The 23,258-nt window shown below is 40.9% G+C and overlaps 1 pseudogene; it reads right to left on the bottom strand.

Moving 5' to 3' along the window:
• Window positions 1-2,422: 2,422 nt before the first annotated feature.
• Window positions 2,423-3,571, bottom strand: LOC113838790 (annotated as a pseudogene).
• Window positions 3,572-23,258: the final 19,687 nt, after the last annotated feature.

The raw sequence follows: 23,258 nt of genomic DNA, 5'->3' as shown, positions 1-23,258 counted from the left end.
CATGGGCAGACTTCTTTTAACCCTCTTCTCTAATTAAGAGATTGATAAGGTTCTTCTCCATTGGCATCAACACTCTGGCATCAACATTTTTGTTTTCAACTTTAGCCCAATTTTTTCTTTAATTAAACGCTGTTTTATGTATATGAGTGTTTGCCTGCATGTATGTGCACCATGTGTATGCCTGGTGACTTTGGAGGCCCGAAGGTGTTGAATTCCCCAGAACAGGATTTAAAGATGGCTGTGAGCTGCCATGTAAGTGCTAGGGACTGAACTCATGTCTTCTTTAAGAATACCACATGCTTTTAACTGCTGAGCCAGCCCCTTTAGCCCAATATTTAGGTAGGACCAAATAGGTCTGTTGTATTAGCTACTTTTCTATTGCTGTAATAAAACACCATGACTAAGGGAACTTATAGAAGGAAAGGTTTGTTTTTGGATTATGGTCCCAGAAGGCTATGGTCTGTGATGATATCAACAGCATGACAGTAGGCAACAGGCATAGTGGATAAATAAATCTTGAACAGGAAGTAGAATAAACTCAAAATGGACCCAAATCTTTAAGCTCTCCAAACCCACCCCCAGTGACACACTTCTCCAACAAGGCCACACACTTCCTAAGCCTTTCCAAACACAGCCACCAACTAGGGGCCAAGTGTTCAAATGTCCAAGAATATGGGAAGCATCTTGTTCAAATCATTACATCTACTGTCTGTGAACTATTTTCACAGCAACAGGAATGGGAAGTGTAAACCTAGACATATAGGCATCCAGTCATGGCATTTGGGGTAACTTTACTCAGGCATGTACTTCTCAACTGTTGGTTACCTCCAGGCCAGGAGAGGGCAAAAATAAGTCAATCTTTAATAAGGGGAAATTTTCAAAGGGAGCAAATGTTGGACATAAAAGGAGAATCAAAGAATTGGGAAACGGGAAGTAGAGTGATGGAGAAACCCTAGGAATGGCAGGATACAGGTCATCAGTGGTGCTGAGGGAACAGGTCGATAGGGTGGAGGTATGAAGGCCAGGTTTTGAGAGCAGGTCAGTTAGAGTTCAGCATACTTGGAGGAGGTTTGAAGAAAACTGAGGAACAGAGATTCCAAGTGGGGCACAGGTGGGGGCAGCTACTCCTGTTGGCTATATCCTTCTCGATCATGAGTACAGTTGCTATGCACCTATGACCTTAGGAGCTCAGGGATTGCCTGAAGGAAGTAGAAAAATAAGTAGGAATGAAGGGGATGTCTTCCCTTTCTCTTTTCAAATGGGTTTCAAACTCTCCACAGAATATACTCAGCCCGAGCATATCTGGGATACTGGAGCTCCTTTGATTCTCAGAACTTGAGGGAAAATGCCCATCGTTCTCCCGCACCACAGTTTGGCCAAACTATGAGCTGGAAAATGAAGAAATCTTACATCTGGAAGGAAATATTAATCACTGTGGAATCCAGTAGTGAGACCATTTCTGTAATATGGCTGGAAAGTGGTTGTGATTCCAAGGCTTTCTATTCTGTGTGGGACAAGGCTAAACTTTGTCAGTTATAGAGAAGAGTCACAGCCACATTAACTGCAGTGAACAACAAAATGAGGATCCAGCAGAAAACACAAGCTCTACTGTAATATGGAGGAAGGTTATCTTAACTCAGTGGAACTAAGGTTCAGCAAGTCTCCCATTTGCCAAGTAACTCAGTCTCTCTCTCTCTCTCTCTCTCTCTCTCTCTCTCTCTCTCTCTCTCTCTCTCTGTTTATATTTCCAATTGCATAGAAGGACCATTCTACTGAGCTGGTGGGATTATGCTGTAGACACCCCCTGCTGGGAGCTTCCTTGTACAGACTGGCTGGCAGGGACCAGCATGGGCTGCTGGAGAGGTGACTGGACCACATTTTGTGAGTCACTGCCCACCGGGACTTGGTAAGAAGGCAGTGGAGTGTACTGAACCATGAGCCTTTGCATCTGGCCTCCCATGCTGCTCCTTTGGTTGCTGAGTAGTTTGTAGTTCTGAGGCTGCTGGCTGCATTCTGCTGCTGGTTAGGCATCATGGGCTGTAAACCAGGCTGCTGAGATGGCTAAGGCAGCTGTTGGCTGTGCCGGGAGCTATAAACCTCCAGGTGAGAGAGGTTGATATTGCTGGTTGGAATTAGGATGGGGGCGGGGCATAAGTAAGAAACGGGACCTATTGAGGAGTCTGCCTGTAGCCTTGGGGTAGCAGGACTTGTTAAGTAGGTGGCTAGAGGTGGAATAAAGCTAGAAGTAGGGAGGGGCTGTTTTGATGAAGATAGCTTGCTGAGGATACTGGGAGATAAGTGGGGGCTAGAACAGAGCCTAGGTTGTCAGCTGTTTCAATAGAACCTTGGCAGCTAAGGCTCATTTGTCCAAAGGTGTTGCTGAGGTCATCTGCTCATGAAATCATGTTATTTTCAAGGGTGGCTATTGTTGAGGAGCAGGGGTGTGGGAGCAGAAAGTTCTGCTTGTTGCTGTTGCTGGGTGGCATGGACAGACCTGGGTGCCCTGTTTGCACACTTTGGGGGCACTTAGTGCCATACCTGGCCTTTTCTGTTCTGTCACCTTTTATTACTGCCAATGCTGTCACCTCAGGTAAGGATGGAGATTCTACTGAAGCTGCTGGCTGGCTTTGGTGACCAGGTCATATACTCTGAACAGAGACATCTGAGTTTGTGTTCCTCCAAGGCTACGGCTCTAGGATTTGAGTTTGATGTCTGTGCTACTTTGTCGGCTGCTTGAGGTACAGCTCAACCCTTCCTAACCATCCCCCGCATGTCATTTAGATATCTGTTCTGGCCATTCTGTCAGGCAAATAGTCTCTCAGACCCTTTGATATCCCTCCTCTGTCTTCTATTGACTTTCTCCTCCTTCCATTCTGCAATAGAACTCTGATCTGCTTATCATTTCAATCCATATTTGCCTCATCGTTCTTGAGACTGAATCCTTGTTGAAATTCTGTATTCTCATCTTTTATATGTTTGAGAACCTCTATTCAGGGTTTTGTTGATGATGACAGCTTTTCCAGTTTGATCAGCTTTGTGATCTGTCCCAACATATCTGGTATAATAGCATCCAATCATAATGAGGTCATTTGAGGGAATTTGTTGAACTAATTTTTGTCATTAATAAATTTCAGAATCTCCTGTTCTATTTTTAGCAGCCTCATTCTGTTCCTTGGGTTCTTTTTTGGTGTAGGTCTATTCCAGTAGAGTTGGTATATTCTTGATTGGGGTCTCTGGATAGCATCTTCCTTGGCTTTTTTGTCCTTGTCTTCCTTCTCAAAGATATCCTTTGTGGGCTTTTCTTCTTCCTTGTCAGAGGGGCAGCTGATGTTCAATTGAATCATATCCTGGGTGTCTAGTGGCCCATCAGCCAGTGGGATGGAGTACTTCTCGTACATGGCCAGACTGTACCAACTTGAGCTTAGAATAGCCTCCTCTCTTTTCCTGGCATGACCATGGCTAGATGTCCATCTCTGTCTCCTAACATAAACCAGTGTCCTCACCCTTTCTCAACTTCATCCTTACTTGGAGCTCCAGTTATAAATTAGTTCTTATTTCCCCCCTCCCCCATTCTTTCATTATTACCAGAGTCTCCCAAGCAGTGTTATGGTTACACATGTTCTGCAGTAGAATACAGCGACTTCTGTGGATACCATTCTCCAGGAGTCCCGTGCCTGGATGGCATCTCATTTAAGAAACAGATTGAGCCTGATCTCCAGCGCAGGTATGCTGGCTCGTCCATCAGGTGAAGAAGTAAGAACTATATCAAGTATAACTTTGAGGAACACTGAGGAAGGATAATGAGTGGCCCCTGACACTTCATGTCATAGGGCCCCAGAGCAGGTTGAGCTTCTGGGGTGGGCTCTTCTTTGAGGGGGATTCTCTCCAGGGCCAAGGATGCAAGGAATCAGGTGGAAAGGGGAAAGGGGCTCAGGAAAGTGGGACAAGAGAAGGGGGCCTAAATACCAAGAGAGATCCTTGAAGAGAAACAGAAGGGGCACAATTTTGTTTTAAATCTTCTGTGTGTGTGTGTGTGTGTGTGTGTGTGTGTGTGTATTATAGTGAATTGAAGAATCAAAGATTGGCATTTGGGGAGCCCAAGGCAGCTGAAATTTGTGGAATACAATTTGTGAAAAACATTCCTTTTCCCACAGAATCACCTTGGTTCCTATGTCATAAATGAACAGACTGTGTGTCTTTTTCTCAACTTTCCATTCTCCATCCCTTCTATCCATCATGACAACATTTCTATGGCCAGTTTCACCACTGAGCTGTATCTCCACCCATGATTTATATTTTTGATGTTATTATCAATGTTATTTAATTTTCATTTTCTAATTTATTTATTTAATTTATTTATCTATTTATTTTTGCCATTTTGAGACAGGGTCTCTCTATATAGCCCTGGCTGTCCTGGAATTCATGCTCTGTAGACCAGGTTGGCTTCGAACTCCCAGAGATCTGCCTGCCTCTGCTTCCAGAATATTGGTATTAAAGGCATACGCCACCAAATCTGGCTTTATAATTCTTCTGTTTGTTTGTTTGTTTTTAATACTGGCCTTGTTAAATTCACTTATTAGATCTAGTATTTTTTGTGAAACAAAATATTTTTCTGTATAAGCAATCATGTTACCTATGAATAAAGATAATTTTACTAATTTAATTTTTATATTTATCCCATTGTTTGGAAGGAACATGTTATGTATGAGTATTATGTTTTGGAAATTTCTGGGGACTTATTTTTATGACTTAGCCCATGGTCCATTCAGGTACATGCTGCAAATGCTAAAATGCTCCAAATAGTCCAAATGTTCTCACTTCACCTAACAGGGTTTCTTATGAAGAATTATCCACCATTTATATCATTGTATAACAGGGACCTAGACCTTAACACAACTGACTCCATGATGAAAGTACCATTCAGGCTGTAAAACTCAGCCTTGTAGACAACACTACCTGCTAAAACTAAAACAAAGCCCCAATTGATCAAAGTCCATAGTTCTGGAAAAGTCTCTTAAGTGTACTAACCTTGCTTTTTGGCTTCTGTAGTTCTGCTTCTGGCTAACTGCTGTTGTTAACTGAAGTATTGCAACCTAAAACATGGTGTTTGTGCTTAAAAGCTCACCCTGAGAAAGGCTCAGGGCTGCCCTGGGATCCTGAACACTCCATGTAGTTCCTGGCCAGTTAATAAAGACTTTCTATTGACTTAAATCCATGTCTAAGCAGTCTTTTCTGGTGAATAAAGTACAACAATTGTTTTTCTGTGTGACTTGATTTCTCTGGCTACTTTCAATATAATTTCTATTTTTGGTAACTGAATTATATGGCTGTGTTTTCTTTTCTGTTTTTCTTTTTTGCAAATGTATGTATCCATGTGCATGTGAAGGTCAAAGGTTACCATCAGCCATAATCTTTAATCAATATTTTATTTCTTTCTGAAACAGTCTTCTGTATACCAAGCTGGCCTTGAAATCGTCATGTAGCTAAGGATGCTCCACTCAGATGGGAACATTTTTGCTGACTGAGCTATCTTCTGAGCCCTAATTTTCTTATATTTATCTTGGAACTTACTTGAACTTTTTGGATATGTAAGTAGATTACTTCCCCCAAACTTTGGGGAAATATCAATTATGCTGGCCTTCAGTGCTTCCATTCTGCTTCATTCCTTTCTTTTTTTAATGTTGAAAAATACATATTTAGATTGGACAGCTGGACTCAGTTTGGATTTTTCCTTTTTCTTTTCATCACACCCCTACCCTCCCCACGCACACTCTGGGTAGTGTGGTGATATTTTGTGTTCTAAGAAATAAAACTTGCCACTTTATTTATCAGAGTGCAGAGCTAGCCACTAGTTAACCACAGAGGCCAGACAGTGGTGGCACACACCTTTAATCCCAGCATTTAGGATCTCATGCCTTTGATCTCCATACTTGGGAGGCATGTGCCTTTAATCCTGACACTAGGGAGGAGGAAGTAGGAAGTGATAAGGCTGGGCAGAGAGAGGAATATAAGGCAGGCGGCAACAGGAGCTCGTCCCCTTCTAGGCTGAGAGGATGGTTAGGTAAGAAGTGGCTGTGGTTGCTCTTATGTCTCTCTGATCTTTCAGCATTCACCCCTATAGCTCACTCTGGGTTCTTATTATTAAGACCAATTAGAATTCACACTACAGGGTGTCACTAGAGAGTTCAGGCTAGCCTTGGATTTGACATCTTTCTATTTTAACTTTTCAAGTGCTGGGATTATTGGTTCATCTCCACACCCAAGCAAGTGTTCCCAGTTATGACTAACTAAAGCCAGTCACACATCTCCTTTGTCTCTTCATCAAGCCACATCAGGAATTGACCACTTCAGTATCACAGCTTTCTCACATCAGGGGCCTGTTGAGCTTCCCTGTCACATTTGCACAAGTTTTGTATCGTCTTGCTGGGCTCAGTGGTCTGGGAATCTTATGATGGTGTTATGGTTGGGCACGGATGTTCTGGAGGACTCTTCTGAGGATGTTTGGGCTGCCTTGGGAGCTGTGGCTGGGCTGTGGAGATGGGTGGTGTGCACACCTTTCTTTCCTGATGCAGATGCCTTTCAGTATTGCCTTCTGGGGTCTGAAAGCTTTGCCAGAGGCTTGAGAAGAGGAAATAACTTCCTCCTTTGCCTCCAGCACCATCCTGGTAAAGATGGCTCTTCAGTCTTCAGTCCCTTTGTTTTCTCAGAATTTTAATTTCTAGAGACTCCTTACCAAGTTTGTAGATGATGGTGGCCACCAAAATTGTCTCGAAGGTAGCTGACTGACTACAAAGCGATATGATTGAGTCTGAATTACCCTCTGACATTTATTGTGTTAAGGTCACACCTCCAACAGCCTACTTCCTGGTCCAATGAAAATGAAGGAGTTTCTACGAATTCTCCTAAGGCTAACTTTAGCTCAAGGATTTCACAGTGAATTGCCAAGATACTCTAGGAACTTCCAGCTCACTTTCCTCCACTCTATACCATTTTAGATCAAATTAGGAGTATGAACTGATGATCATCACACCTTTCTCAAGCCTCTGCTCTCTTCCTGTTCCTCCTCCTTTTCTTCTGTTTGATTGCTTGTTTGTTTTTGAGAGGGTTTCTCTGTGTAGTTCTTACTGGAACTCACTATGCAGACCGGGCTGGCTTTGAATTTGGAGACCTGCCTGCCTCTGCCTCTCAAGTACACATGTCACCTCTGCCTGGCATATTCCCCCAATTTCTATAACAATAATTTTCCTGAATAACACTATGTTTAACCCATTAGTTAGTTCATTGTTAGTGTCTGCTTTGAGGGAGTAGTACCTGAGTATCAGGGAGTGGCTTGAGGAAACAGGCAATAAGATAATATCTAGGACTGACTTGTCCATGGCCTAGAAGGCAGACAGGTTGTTATGTTGTTGATAGGTGGGACAGACAGTCTATGGGAAATGGTATCTTCTCTGCTTAGTATCTAACTTGTGTTGCAATGAGGAAATAAATCATTAGAGGGCAATATTTTGAAATGTAAAGTAACAAAAATTGAAAACTATGGGTCCATGGAGTCCACAAAGACAGTGGAACTAGCTGATTACTGCTAAATTGTTCCTGTTTTGCAGAGGAATATGAAGGATGGATGGTTAACAACAAAAGCCACGGATGTGAACCAGACCCTTTAACCATGGCTTAAGAAGACCTGCAGTGGAAAGGCAAGTGTGTCTATCAGAATGACAGCACCTCTAGACATTTGGATACATACCCAGAGATGCTCAGAGCTCTGCTGGGGAAGGTCTGCTGTCTGGAAATGAAGGTTGTGGACGTGAGAGCTTCAAGGCCCTGGCTTCGAGAGCAACTGCAACAGGGACTATGACTTATTGCTTCCCACTCTGGAGCATTCCCTTAAGAATGAGGTCCACAGGCACACACAGAAGCTGCTCCCCAAATCTGTGAAGAACAGTAAGTTGTGGATCACAAGTGATGGACTACAGAAGCCTCCAGCTTTGGCGAGGGCCATTGGTCAAAGACCACAGCTACTGGCCTCTGCAGTCTAAAACTGTGTTTGTATTGGGATTATACATGACATGAAGGACTGGGCCAGCATGTTCTGGAGATTCTGGGCTCTCCTGATGGCTGACTTGGCTCAAGGACTCTCAGGTGTCCTTTACAAACTGTTATTAGACCGCATGGACCATCTGTCTTCCAAATGTACCTTCCCTTTCTCCTTCACTGGCATGGCTATTTGATGGCTCACTTAGCCATCTCCAGCTCCTTCCCCGTTTTGTCTCATTTTCACTAATAAAACTCTTGCACATTTGGTTCCTTCTTAGTGCCTACCTCTCAGGCAGCATCCTTTTATCCGGGTGTCCCTAATTGCTGGTAAGCCCACTCAGTGAATGCACATTTTGGTCATCAAATGTAGATATGTGTGTCTCTTTTTTTTTATAGTTTCTACTTTTCTGTCAACATTCTCCGTTTGCCATCCAGTCATTTTTCAAGTACTTGTCATCAGTTATTTAATAGAATGGCAAACCCCAATTTCTTGTCTGGGCAAGAATGTTTTATCTAAAATAAAATTGCTTGCACATGGGCAAACATGTCAAATGTCTTTCACTTTGAGGACTTCAAGATTTAAATCATTGAATGCTTTATTTAAAAATAGATTCTTCCTGGGGCTGGAGAGATGGCTCAGAGGTTAAGAGCATTGGCTTCTCTTCCAGAGTACCTGGGTTCAGTTCCCAGCACCTACATGGTTCCAGGTGATCCAGCACAGGTGATGCCTAACACAGGCATACATGTAGGCAAAAAAACCAATGCACATAAAATAAAAATAAATACATTATTTAAAAATTGGCTCTTCCCAAAACAAAATAGTGTACAGTTACTTGGTTTAGAAACAGCCAAAAAAAAAACATAATAAAAGAATTGGAGATCCAAAATTGTGATTCCTAGCATGCAATACTGGTGCTGAACTCTTATCAGTTTCACTCACATTTGTTAAGACGATGGTTGGGCCCATGGAAAGATTTTATCTGAATTTCTTTCCTCTGATGCCACCCTTCCTGGAAGATACAGGAATGATGATGGCTTGGCAGTCCAGCATCTGACTTTTAAATTTTTTTTCAAATATTCAGAAATTCTACTGTTTGTATTCACAAGCAAAGTCGGAGTACTTTTAAAGACAAAGCATGTGACTATTACAAGATGGTGTCCTGGACTGTGCCTTCATTCTCTGACATCTGTGAGAAGGAAGTCTTTAGTAGTGACAGCAGTGGGAAAGCCCTGCCCTAGAGACCCCGATTTCTGAGGTCCTTCCTTACTCACAGTGATTACAAATAAAATTCAATGCTGTGGCTTGTTCACTGGAGTCACCTGGTTTTCTGCTTCCGTATATACAGTCCTATCCATACTGATTAGGGAAGAAGTCAAGGAAGGAACTGTGGACTGCTTTTTAATTTCACATTGCTTAATAATTAGAGGATTACATTGCCAACAAAAGTCACTAATTTACAAGCAAAAGTATACAACATAAGTCATGAAAAAATAATGGAATAGTGAAGTAAAAGGTGAGAACTTGAGTTGATGAAAATGATAGAACAGTAATGTAATTCTGTGTCGTTTCAGCCTTCTATTAGGGCTTTGTTGTTGTTGTTTTGTTTTGTTTTGTCCCCCCCAACAGAGTTTCTCTTTGTTGTCCTGGCTGTCCTGGAACTTGCTTGTAGACCAGGTTGGTCTCGAACCTAAACTATCATTTTTTTTCTTTACTTTGGTGGGATGGGTTAGTGTCTAGTACCTTTCTGAGTTATTACCTATATTATTTCATCTATGATCCCCTATCCAATAGGCCAGTGGCTCTCAACCTTCGATAGCAACCTCTTTGGCAAACTTGTATCTCCAAAATTATTTATGCTATGATTATTAACAATAGCAAAACTACAGTTATGAAGTAGCAATGAAAATAATTTTATGGTTTGGTGACGACATGATCACAAGGATGAACACAAACTGCCTGCCCACAATAACTACTTTTCAAATACAGTCAGTGTCATTTTCATATAAATACATCTATAAGGATCAAAATGAACTTGCATGAGGTGAGTTCACAAAGCTTTTAGAAAAGAGATGACGTTCAGAAGGCCATATAAGGAAAAGATCACCAACAAATTGTCACCCAACACAGGAAATATTAAAAATAAGTCATATTTCACTTTAACTGACAAGGAATATAATTATGCCCCAGGGTTTTTTTTTAGAAAGAATAACATTCTTTTTTCTGGAATAATAAGTTTCTAGGATAATAATCTTATGTAATGGTTGTTAAATAAGAAATCAAGGACCAGTGAGATGACTCAGTAGGTACCATAGCTCACTTCCAAGACTGGCAGTCTGAGTCTAATCCTGAGCAGTAAGCATTGCTGAAGGAGAGGACTAACCTCAAGATAAGTGTCCTCTAGCCACACACACACACACACACACACACACACACACACACACACACACACAGTGGCAATACACCGTGCATACACACACCATAAATAAAATTCTTTAAAATTTAAAAACTTGGAAAACAATAGAGGAGGCTGGGTGAAGAACCTATAGGAAGTCTGTGAAATACTTTTGTAATGTTAATTCCTATCCCTGATGTGAAAGGAGGTGGCTCAAGGTATTTAGCAATTCCTTTAAAGAGAAAAAAAAAAAAGGTCTGCACTCTTACATTATGTGACAAGTTAGGCATCCTTAACCTGAAAGTTCAAACTCCGAAGTGCTCCAAATCCCAAAACTCTGGAAAACTATCTCATATGATAGACTACGATCAAGATACATGAGTACTAAAAATATAAAATTACCTACAGGCATATAGAAAGCATAAGTGGATTTTGTGCTTCGGCTTGGGTCTCAATCCCATGAAATCTTATTACTCATATGCAAATATTCCAGCAGTTAAAAATTACAAAATCTGGAGCACTCCCGGACCCAGACATTGGATGTGAGGTGTGGTCCTTCCTTCATCTCATCTGCTCTCCATGTTCGTACAGCTCGTGAGCCCTGCTTTGCCTTTCCCTCAGAGCTTCAGTTGCCTGTTGGAATGAGCTCCTCAGGGTCCCAGGCACCTAAAGGTCGATTTGACAAAAATGGAATTAGGCATCATTCCCACTACTTGTACCGCATTAGTTGTGAAACACACCACCTGGGGCTGTGGAGATGGTAAGTTGCTTGCTTTAGGATCTCTTGGGAGTTGGCTTTGCCTCCCTCACCAGTGCCCCTGCTGGACACCCAGTGTTCACTACTTCAGTCTCACACAGCCAAAGTTGTCCCAGCGCCAACCTTGATTTCCAGCTTTGAGTCATAATGCTGTGCCCTTTGATAGCAGTCCTGCTAGCACTCTGTCACCTGTGAGTTTCCCTTTGTTAATGCAGAAGTTACTTCAGGAAGTAAACGCCGTAATTTCTGATGTCAATATAAGAGGCTCTTCTCTGAACGCTTGGGAGTTGTATGCCTGCCTTGTTTTGTTTTGTTTGGGGATTTTGGGGGGGAGGTTGGGGCTTTTTGTTGTTGTTGCTGTTGTTGGCTCGTGGTTGCTTTCATTTGTCTTCTGTGCTACATTCAGTGTTTTGTAATTAAAGGGTTGAACAGTAGTCAGTTACATATACTACGGATGAACACTAGGGGTCAGTCGTGTTTCGTAAGTAAATGAAGGAACAGCAGTCCGTTGCAGATACTCCAGGTGAACACCAGTCGTGTCTTTTAGGTGAGCAAATGAACGGCGGAGACTCAGCTGTTGCTTGGTGTTTTGTTTGTGCTTCTTTCCTTTGTCTTTGTCTTTGTTTTTTTGTTGTTGTTGTTTTGTTTTGCTTTTGTTTTTTGTTTTGGAACAAGGTCTCACTATGTAGCCCAGGCTCGCCTAGAACTTTAGTAGACCACGCTAGACTCAAACTCACAAAAATCACCTGCTGAGATTTAAGGTATGTGCCACTGTGTCCTGCCTTAACCTTAGTTTTTAAAATGTCTCCCACCTAACCCCACCTGCTAAGTCTTGAGATTTTAATTTTTTATGTATTCATGAACTAAGTTTTTATTTTTAAGACTCCAACTTTTTATTCTTACACTCTGTTGTATATTAGTTTGCACTGTCAGTTTTTTGTTTGTTTATTTTTTGAGGTTTCTCTATGTAACTGTCCTGATTGTTTCAGAACTCACTGTGTAGACCAGGCTGGCCTTGAACTCACAGAGATCTGCCTGCCTCTGCCTCCAGAGTGCTGGGATTAAAGACGTGCGCCACCACGGCCTGGCATTATATGCTGGCAACCAAAACAAGGCCTGTATTCTTTTGAAAAAAATAATCATGGACTCTGAGGAAAGGACTGGAAATTGTCTTTTAAATTTTGCTTCAATCTTCACAAAGGATATACTGTAGACTTAACTATAAGAGCAGAAAACGTTTTATGATCTACAATAGTTCATTATCACATGATCAAAGTGTTGAAAGAGGCCTGACAAATACAAAATATAAACACAAAGAACTCTTTTATACCAAGGACAAAAATTTAGAAGATTTTGAAAAAAAATAAAACTCTATAATGATTTGATTTTTCTTCAAATGATTTTGATATTTCTTTCATTTATATTATTATTTTATATGTACAGGTGTTTTTCCTGCATGCATATCTATGCACCATGGACATGTAATGCTTTCAGAGTCTCAAAGAATTCATTGGAGCCCCTGGGACTAGAGGTATGGATGGTTGTGAGTTCTGGGAACTAGACGAAGGTCCCATGGAAGAGCAGCCTGCCAGTGCTATTTATTTATTTATTTATTTATTTATTTATTTATTTATATTTTTATGTGCATTGGTGTTTTGCCTGCCCTGGAACTGGAGTTACAGACAGTTGTGAGCCCCCATGTGGGTGCTGGGAACTGAACCAGGTCCTCTGGAAAAACAGCCAGTGCTCTTCCTAACTGTTGAGCCATCTCTCCAGCCCCCATTGTTTTGTTTGTTTGTTTGCTTGTTTAGAGATTTGTTTATTTTTATGTGGTCTTTTACCTGTGTGAAGGTGCCAGATTCCCCTGGAATCAGACTTAGAGATAGTTGTAGGCTGCCACATGGGAGCTGGGAATTGAACCTGGGCCGTCTGGAAAAGCAGCTGAGCCATCTCTAGACTGCCAGACAGTGCTTTTTAACTTTTAGTTCTTATATACAGAAAGACTCTTTAAAAAAATTTTAAAGGCAGGCATGGTGGTGCACACCTTTAATCCCAGCACTCAGGAGGCAGAGATAGGTGAATCTCTGTGAGTTTGAGGCCATTCTGGTCTACAGAGTGAGTTCCAGGACTCTGTCTCAAAAAAAGTTTTTACATATATTTATTGTGTATGTGTGTGTGTGTGCTCATGCATGTGTGTGTCCCATAGCAACTGGGTAGAGGCTAGAGGACAACTTGTTGGAGTTGGTTCTCTATTTTCAATATGTAGACACCAGGGATTGAACTCAGGTCATTAGACTTGGTGGCAAGTGCATTTACCCTCTCAGCTAGCTTATCAGGCCCTAGAAAAACTGTTGCTATTTTTCTTCTCAAACCCAGTAAACCTTCTGACTTATAAACATTGTAAGTGGCTCCTTTCCCTTCTAATTATTTAAAAACTCTCAAGTATTATCACCCTTGGTTGTTCCTTTTTTTCATAATCAATATTCAAGTTATTGGCAAAGTTATTTGCCCCTAAAATATATGCCTAATCTGTCCACTTAGTAGCTCTGCCAGTTCCTAGTATAAGCCACCTACCACAAGTGCCTTCTTACTCTCTCTGTCCAAGCCTCTGTAAACCTCAACAAAAGAGACCAACTTCCTTCTAAATCTGTTCTGTAGAGCACCCTCAAAGAATACCCTTAGGTAGAAGGTCACCTGAAATTGGAAAAAATCCAAGGCAGTGCACATTTTGAAAGGAACTAGGAAACACTTGCAGTGACCAGGCCTAGGCACGCCACAAAGCCATCAGTCCTGGTGCTTCAAGAAAAGAGAATTGCTGCCCCTTATTGCAGCAGATGTGACTGGCAATGTTCTTTTCTTTGTTGGATGCTAAATGTTCAGAACTGCCAAAATGGGGCTCCTTCCATTAGTGAAAGAACACAGTGTCTTGAAAGCATTTCTTCTGTGGCAGTCATGCTTTTTGTCATCCAGTAACTACAGCTTTTGAAGATAATTGACAATGTCATCTTCTTGTTGTAATCAGCTGAACCGTTTTGCAACTCATCTTGGAGATCATTTATCCAGTAATCCCTCCTTCCAGAGAGTTTATTGTGACTGAGTTAGAAACAACACAAACTTCTTTTCTCTTTAAAGAGGGTATAACCTCTCCCATAAAATGTCCTGGCTGCAATAAAGAACAGTATATTAAAGCTTCCTGGAAATGTATTTTTAAATTTTCCAGCAAATCGCCTGGAACCTGAAACTAGAATGTATTTGTACTTTGTTACTTCATTTCACAGAGAAATGGAGAATGGTATTTATAAGGATGGGAATGAAGTGTTCCTGTCGTCTTCAATTTTCCTGGTCTTTGGGATTTTTTCTAATTCTAGTTGTTTTTCACTATGTTCTTTGATTTGACATGTTCTTTCATCTTCCATTTAGGACAGAGAGGGAACATTAGGCAGTATAACTGTTGCAAATAATACCTAGATACCACTTTTAATGCAAAGACATGTTATGTGGTGCCAGGGATTGAGGCCAGGGCTTTATGCATGGTAGACTACTGCTCCATCAACTGAGCTCCAACCCCAGTCCCATTTTCCCCAGATTTCTAATATTCACATAAAAGTGTTTTTTTTTCCTTTTCCATTTGTGTGCTGTCGGGGTGTGTGTATGTTTGTATGTTTGTTGTGGGGGTATGCACACATTTGTCTGTTTGCATGCATGTAGAGGCCAGAAGTTGATGTCAGCACTCATCCCCCATTGCTTTTCTACATTATTCACTGAGGCCAGGTCTCTCAATCAAACCCAGAGCTCCCTAATGTTGCTAACCTTGCTAGCCAGCTTGCTCTGGGGATCTCCACCTTTTGAGACTGTAATTACAGGAAGTCTGACACTCCCATATGGCATTTACATCAGTTGGATGACTCTGAACTCTGGTTCTCACACTTGAGTGATCAGTATTTTAACCACAGAGTCATCCCCCAGCTCAAATGAAAGCAGTTTCAAAGTTTCTACCCTAACATAAGAAATCTCTCCTAAGATTGAGTAAGGAGGTGTAGAACAATGGTGGGTAACAGTAGCCTACTGTGTAAGTAGGAAACATTTATATCCTTCCTCCTTAATTTAATATGCAGTCAGCAATGTTGGCTAATATTTATTAACATTTTCTGTGTCAGTATCTGAATCAGGCACTCAGAATGTTTTCTCATTTAACCTAGTTAGTTGTCACATCAGCTCTACCAAGCTTAGTGTAAAGTTAATTTAGTTTAGCTAAAGGAATTGAAATCGTTACTGTTAAAGAACTCCTCCAAGACACATGGTCAGTATTTAATGGGGCAGGTATTCCAACCCAGCTCTTTTTGGGCCCAAAATGTATTTGTTCATTTGCTTCCATCCACACATCTATGCTTTCTTTTACATGGCTTATTCTCTATTAGATCATAAGAACAATTCTAAAACTTAAGTACTTTTGGAGATTTTGAAGTTTTATGTTTTACCCCAAGATGCATTTGAACATGGAGAACTTGTCTGAATCAATCGTAAAACTTTAGAAAATCCTTGCTAGATTGTCTTTAAATTATATCACTAGACATAGAAACACACATCTCAAAATCAGTGTGAGAACGTAGGTACCTTAAAAACAGGTGTGTGTGTGTGTGTTTGTGTGTGTGTGTGTGTGTGTGTGTGTGTGTGTGTGTGTGTGTGTGTGTGTGTGTGTGTGTGCTGTACTATGCATGCACAGGGCAGGGTACGACTTTCAGGACTTGGTTCTCTCCCAATGTGTGGATTCTGGGGATGAAACTGAGGTCATTAGTCTTGGCAGCAAGCATCTTTGCTGGCTGAGCCATCTCACAGGCCCTGGTACTCCTTTAAATAATAGAAAAAATCTAAACTAATACCTGTATTCTACATATAGATTTTTATCTATTATTCTGTGCCCATGATGGTTGATAGTAAAGCCACAGGCTTGTAGGTCATTTGTGTGTGTGTGTGAGGGGAATTCTATAGCTCTCTAAGAGCCTAAGAAACCTCAAATGCTGTAAGTCCTTTGGTCAGATCACCAGGGAAGTACTGAAAGTTTAAACTGATGAGCAGGCTTTAGGAACATTGTCTCAGTACACTAACAGGTATTACAAACTAAAAGACAGATGACTGGAAGAGAAGAAAGTGTCTCTTGAGGTTCGAGAAACTACCATGGACTGATGGTTAGGACAATTTATGACTGAAGCTATTATTTTAGGGGAAAAAAGAAACATAAATTTAACTGGAAATAGTAATCCATTATTATTTTATTTACAGCACTTTCCTCATTCTGTTAATCTGTTTTATTTTATGCATGTAAGTGTTTTGCCTGCATGTATGTGTGTGCCTATGATGGCTGAGGAGGCCGGAAGAGGGTGCAGGATCCCCTGGAACTGGAGTTCAGGATGGTTGTGAGCCTCCACATGGGTGCTATAGACCAAACTTGGGTCCTCTGTAAAGCACCCAGCTCTCATAACCTGAGACATCTCTTTAGCCTCGACTTTCTGTTAACTTTTGAGAGTTGTCTTTATTTAAGGAGTGTTGAATATGTTCTGGGCACAGTGGCACACACCTAATTTAATCCCAACACTCTGGAGACAGGGGAGGCTGATCTCTGAGTTGAAGCTAGCTTGGTCTATGCAGTAAGTTTCAGGCCAGCTAGAGCCACACACTGAAACACTGTCTCAGGGAAGGAAAGAGTTAGACATGAGATGAAAATACCTCTGAAGACTAAAAGTACTTCATTTAAACTATTTAATTATTTTTCATCTTTATTTTGGTTCCAAAGAAAATGTTAAAAAAAATCAATGAGTCTTAGTCATAAAATGTTCATTTCCTCCCTCTCACTGTGTCTCAGTCTTAAGGTGACCTGTAGTATTCACTTATAACAGGAAAAAATAATACCTAAGAGTGAGGTGCCATACAAATTAAAGGAAATTATTTTGTTCTGATATAAGAGGGTTTATATTTAGAATTTTAAATTATCCACTCCAAGGGTAAAAGCTTAAGAAATTCTACCAAGTCTTTAACACTTTCAAAATGAACAAGTAAAATATAATGGAAAGCCATCTACTTTAAGACTTGTAAGGGACCACAGAGTTTTAGAGCTTCAATAATAGTCATGACAGGTTCTGGGAGAGGGTTTGGGGTCCCCTCCTCCTTGATGGAGCACAGCAGTGTTACTGAGGGAAGTAACACCCATTGAAAGAGGTTAAGAAAGTAAAATTTTGTTTTGTTTCACACCCCAGCGTAACATTGCAGCATGAGGTTGGTCAGATGGCACCTTTTGTTATTACAGTGGCAGATGCTGGGCTGTGCAGAGTCCAAAGAGAATTCCAGTCTGTGGGCTTGAGATCTAGGTTTCTATTTGATGTGGAAGACTCCTCCCCTTCTTCCCAGCACCCCATGGCCATTCCTTTTTTAAAAAGTTATGTAATACAACTGCTGCTTAAAGGAAAGAGGCATTTCTCATGAATCTTTTAAAAATTGTGTAGGACTGGCTTTCTGTGCCTGCAGCTTCATTTTCTTGGGGTCAACCAAGCATAAGTCAAACACACACACACACAAAAAAATAGAAGTTCACTGAACATGTGCAGAACACTCTCCAAACATTCGGCACAGCGCTATTTGCATGACATTTACATTGTGTCAGGTACTGTAAGCCACCTTGAGCTGTCTCAAAGCACACAGAAGCACTTAACTGGGTACAAGTGTCATGCCTACATTTTGCAGTAACTTCGGGATCAGGTCTGGAGTCTTGTGCTTGCTGAGCAAACAGTCTATCACTGAGCTGCATTCCTAACTTACACACTATTTTAATAAGAGTCTGAAAAGCTACAGACTTTTCCAGGTAACTCCTGGAACCAATTCCTTGTTGATACTAAAGGATTCTTGGAACTGTTATGCCATGGTACCCTGTTGAATTTTGTGTGTAGCCCAGTCTCGGTCACTGAATTCTTTTGAACCCTACTTGGATAGAATTTAGGTGATAGTTAAAAGTTACTTTACTTTTTTTCCAACTTGTTTTTGTACACTGCTTTCTCAATGTACATACATTTAAAAATTTTAAATATGGTGTGTGTGTGTGTGGTGTGTGTGTGTTTATCTGAATATATGTCTGTGCACTATGCACATGTCCCATCCCCGTGGAGGCCAGAACAGAATGTCAGATTTTTGGGAACTGGAGTTACAGACAGTTGTAAGCCACCATAAAGATGCTTCTAACTCAGGACTCTGAACACTGTTCTTGTAAATCCTCTGCAAGAACAGCCAGTTTTTGTTTTGTTTTGTTTTGTTTGTTTGTTTTTTGTAGACCAGGCTGGTCTCGAACTCACAGAGATCCACCTGCCTCTGCCTCCCAAGTGCTGGGATTAAAGGCGTGCACCACCAACTCCCGGCTACAGCCAGTGTTCTTAACTGCTAACCAAGCGTCTTAAAATTTTTAAATTACATTTTTATTTATGTGTATGTTTCCTTTCCACCAAGTGGGCCTTGGGGATCAAATTCCAGTCATCAAGCTTGTTGGCAAGTACCTTTACAAGTTGAACCATGTCATTATTCCCTACAAGGTTCTTTTAAAAGAAATGTGAAATTTTGCGGGGGTAGGGGGTGGCACATGCCTTTAATCCCAGCACTCAGGAGGCAGAGGCAGGATCTCTGTGAGTTTAAGGCCAGCCTGGTCTACAGAGTGAGTTTCAGGACAGCCAAGGCTATACAGAGAAACCCTGTCTCTAAAAATAAACAGACAAATAAATAGATAGACAGATAAATAAATAAATAAATATGGAAGTTTACAGATTATTGATTAGAGTTGTTTTTTATTTGTTTGTTTTCCTACTGTTTTATTTAAAAACACATATTTGGGTAATTTTCCAAAATGACAGGCAGCAGGGGCTCTGATCATGCAAAGCAGGTTTAGCAGACTGACATCTAAAAAAAAAAAGTAAAATAAGTCTAAACACAAAGATTACCTGAAGAGGGCTAACTTGCCTGCACTTTAGACCATGTGCAACTGATTGGAATCTGAAATACATCCTACTTTGAACCTGACTGCAGCCTCAAAGTTTATGTTCTCAGCCTTATATCTACATAGAGCTCAAGGACTCTGAAAACAGCAATGACATAAAACCAAATGTTAGGGTGTCAACGCATAATTTCTTGGGTTCTATATGCTGCTAGGACAACTCATTTAGGCACAGTGACAGGTAGATAAGTACTGTTGTATGCTATCTCATTTTCTTGAAATTACAGATTATAAAATTGTATATTTACAGATTTTATCTTGTATTTTTTGATTTCTAGATGGACGTAAGTCAGGGCCATTCTTACAAATAGACGCTGGGGTGTGGTGGCATTATACACTCAGATGTGAAGAAAACATGACAAACCCTAATTATACAGAAACATTGACAGCCAGCCCTTCCCTGCGTTACATCCACGAGGGGCCCTGCTACAATCCTGTTAAGCAGTTTAGCTTGGGGAAGGGATTAGGCCTGGTGGTGGGGCTTGTATGCAGCCTGTAACAGGCCCTGGTTTTAGTCCTGATCAGCAGTGCCTCTATCAAACTTAAATGAGACAATCCAGCCAAGCCTATCTCATTCCCACCACAAAGCTTTTAACCCCTGACCTGCTAAGTTCCTTTCTCATCTTGCTTGCACATATTAAAGACATTTGGGTAGTTCATCCTTCCCTTCAAAGAATTCACTTTGAGAATCAAAAAAATTGTGAATTATAATATTGTAATAATGGCCAATAATTGATCATCTCAGGACTGAAGATATATTTCAGTGGAAGTATCCCTGCCTGGTGTGCTCAAAGACTTCAGTATGATCCTCTGCCCAGTAACCAACAATAACAAATCAGTTATTGCAGGCATTGTGTTTTATATTCTTTCTTATCTAATCCCTAAACTACTTATGAATAATATATGCTCCTATTGTTCTGTTTAACACACAGGGGGCCAAGGCCTGTTTAAAACCTAGAAAGTGTGGGAAACTGAAGTCTCTCTGATGTCACAATTACAGTTTTTCTTCTTCCTTGCCCGTCCCTCCACTCTTTTCCCTGCTTCAATTTAATTAAAAACTGCACACTTCCCCCCCATCATGTAGATCACTAACAAAACCACTTACTTTGTGCCTTTAAAAATATACTCAGCCTTGTACTGTGCCAAACTGACACAAACTTGTGAATTGTTTTTAAGAACACCTTTGGTTGTTTATCCACTCAACAAATGTGTGTGAGACTATGTAGTACAGCCTTTTGGTCACCACCCAGTAAGTCACCGTATTTCTCTCTTCTGTGGAATATAATTTGATGCTTCTTGTCTCATGATTTTCTCTTGGCTTTGCAAGACCCCATTCAAACCCAACTTTGGATTGCAGAACTTTCTAATAGGGCAACTCTCTTGGTTTGCTTGTTAAAACGTGCCAGACAAGCATGGTCCTGCTGAGCCACAGCCTCAACTCTCCAGGGTTCTCAGCACACAGACATGGGGCCTGTTCATGACTTATTTGCACACCTGTATCTATTATGCCACATATAAGCTCTCCATCTCTTCTACAACCGATCTCTCCTTTTTCTCAGGTGACAACCATCAAAGCCACTGCACGCTTGTGTTTGATCTTACGAAGATGAGATGGGCACAAATATAAAACACTGTGGGCCTTAGTGGCAAATAAACATAAAAGCTAAAGTACAGTTAGTTGTTTTATGTAAATCTATGGCCATTATGCCTTATCACCAAATTTATTTTCCAGTTTTGGATGCTTTTCAGTGTGAATATCTTTATTCTTAAAGCCATTATCATCTAATAGCACAAGAAGTGAGAGCAAAAATGCTTGGTTTAACTAAGATGCTTAGTGTAGCACTCAATCACTTCTTTTCAGATCTGCCTAACTCAAAGGCTTAACTTAGCTTTAGTTGTAAGCTACATTTACATAAGGAGAACAATAACTCCACTTCTTTAGATGCTATATCTGTCCCACATAAGTTTTTACACAGTACGTGAAAAATAAATATGATGTGATAGGTAAAGAAGTATATGCTACTGAGGTGTTTGAAAGATCTTAGTGTTCTGTAGGCTCTGAATGGGAGCTGGAACGTGAGTAGGTGGCATCAGCCAGTTTTTTTCCTGTACAGCAGAATTCTGTCTTTGGGTAACAACTATCCCTGCACAATTGATGGTGAGGCAAACCTCATGCCCATAGTTCAAGGGTTGATCATGTGATCCAGAAGATTTTTAAGTATTTTTATTTGTGTGTATGTGTGGAGGGTTGTCACATACCCTAGAGCTGGAGTTCCTGGCATCTGTGACTTGGTGCTAGGAACTGAACTTTGCAAGAACTGTACACGCTCTTAACTGCTGAGCTTTGTGTAGTCCTGACCCAGAACTCATTAACCGAAGGTACTGTGATTCGTTCAGAGGTGAATACACAGGACCCCATCAAAATCAGGAAGAGTGAGGTCTGAGGTTTCTCTATAATTATAAAGCAACATATGCATTGTTTCTTCTGATTCACTAGGTGGTTGAAGTTCTGAGTTGTTACTTACTTTGCTAATATTTGGGAAGGGTTCCTAATACTTTCTGAGAAAAGTAGAGAAGAGAAAAAGCCCTTTTATGATGATGTTTAAGTATCTAGGTTCAAAGATGCTACTAAACCCTGTTCCACTCCCACATGATTTGTTTATGGTAGGTGAACTCTTTCTTTTTCTTATATTAATTTGAATTAGGGTTTGGTTACTTGCAACCAAACAGTCCTGACAAATGCAAAGAATAAAGAAAGGTAAAGGGAGTGTGGGGGGGGGGCAGAGTTCATGGTAGAGTTAAGCTCTTTGTAAATTTGTAAATTAGACTGCTTGGCAACAGCCAGTGCCTATAAAGACAAAGCCACGATGAAATGCCCAGAAAGACACTATGTAATTAGCTAATGCAGAGATTAATTTTCTCTGAAGTGCCTGGAATAGGAAATAATGGAGACAGGATAATGAGCAAGAAAAATTGGATAAGGATAAAGTCTCGGGTGGGGACTTCAGGGAGGGAAACATTGATAGAAAACCCCCGAGATGGGAATGTGCACATTGTGGGTAGAGGGCAATGAAAACATGGTCAAAACAAGTGCAAGTGTAGCGTTGGTGAAGGTGGAGTTCCACAGATGAAGTGGAACAGATCCTGAAAGCCTGGAAAGCCAAACAGAAATTTGTAATTTGGAGCCAGCAAGATTTCTCAATGGGTAAAGTCACTTGCCACCAAACCTGAACTCCTGAGTTGGAGTCCAGAACCTTCATCATAGAAAAACCTACACCTGTAAGGTGTCCTCTGATTTCCATACATATGTGCCCATGCCCAATGAGTGTAAAAATGAAGACATTTGATTGCAGTTGTTTGAAATTTTTATTTTATGTATATGAGCGTATGTATGTATGTATGTATGTATGTATGTATGTATGAATGTATGTGTATCGTGTGTATGCAGTGCCCATAAAGGCCAGAAGAGGGCTCCAGATCCACAGAACTGGTTACAGAGGGCTGTATGCGGCCATGTGGGTGCTGGGAACCCAAACCTGGTCTCTGCAAGAGCAGTCAGTGAGGCATCTTTCCAGCCCCAGTTGTAATTTTTGGTGTATACATTGGGAGATTACTGTATCGATTTGAGTAGGTAATTAAATATTAAACAGGAATACCAATCCGATAATGTCATGAATGACAGATAATCTGTGAATGTGGAAGATACTAAAGACTCACCATTGCTGAGATGAAACATAATACACTTGGGCATCATAGTATTTCTTAATATGATCTCATTTTTAATTTAGAATATTTTGGCTCTAGCAAGAATTTTCGACAGAATTTGAAAGGCAGAAGCAAATGTGGTTCTGAAACTCCTTGCCTCAGTACCTCATTGCCCTGCCTCAGGACATGGAGAGCTTTGCTGGGCAGTGGTGACACACGCCTTTAATTCCAGCACTTGAGGGGCAGGGGCAGGCAGAGCTCTGTGAGTTTGAGGCCAGCCTGATCTACAGAGATAGATATACACAAAGAAACCTTGACTGGAAAAAAAAAAGTAGCTAGCTTA

This window comes from Cricetulus griseus, unplaced genomic scaffold (genome assembly GCF_003668045.3).
Source record: "Cricetulus griseus strain 17A/GY unplaced genomic scaffold, alternate assembly CriGri-PICRH-1.0 unplaced_scaffold_15, whole genome shotgun sequence".
In the NCBI taxonomy this organism is placed as follows: Eukaryota; Metazoa; Chordata; class Mammalia; order Rodentia; family Cricetidae; genus Cricetulus; species Cricetulus griseus.
Note: the sequence above shows the minus strand (reverse complement) of the source record. Positions and strands in the feature narration are given on the sequence as shown.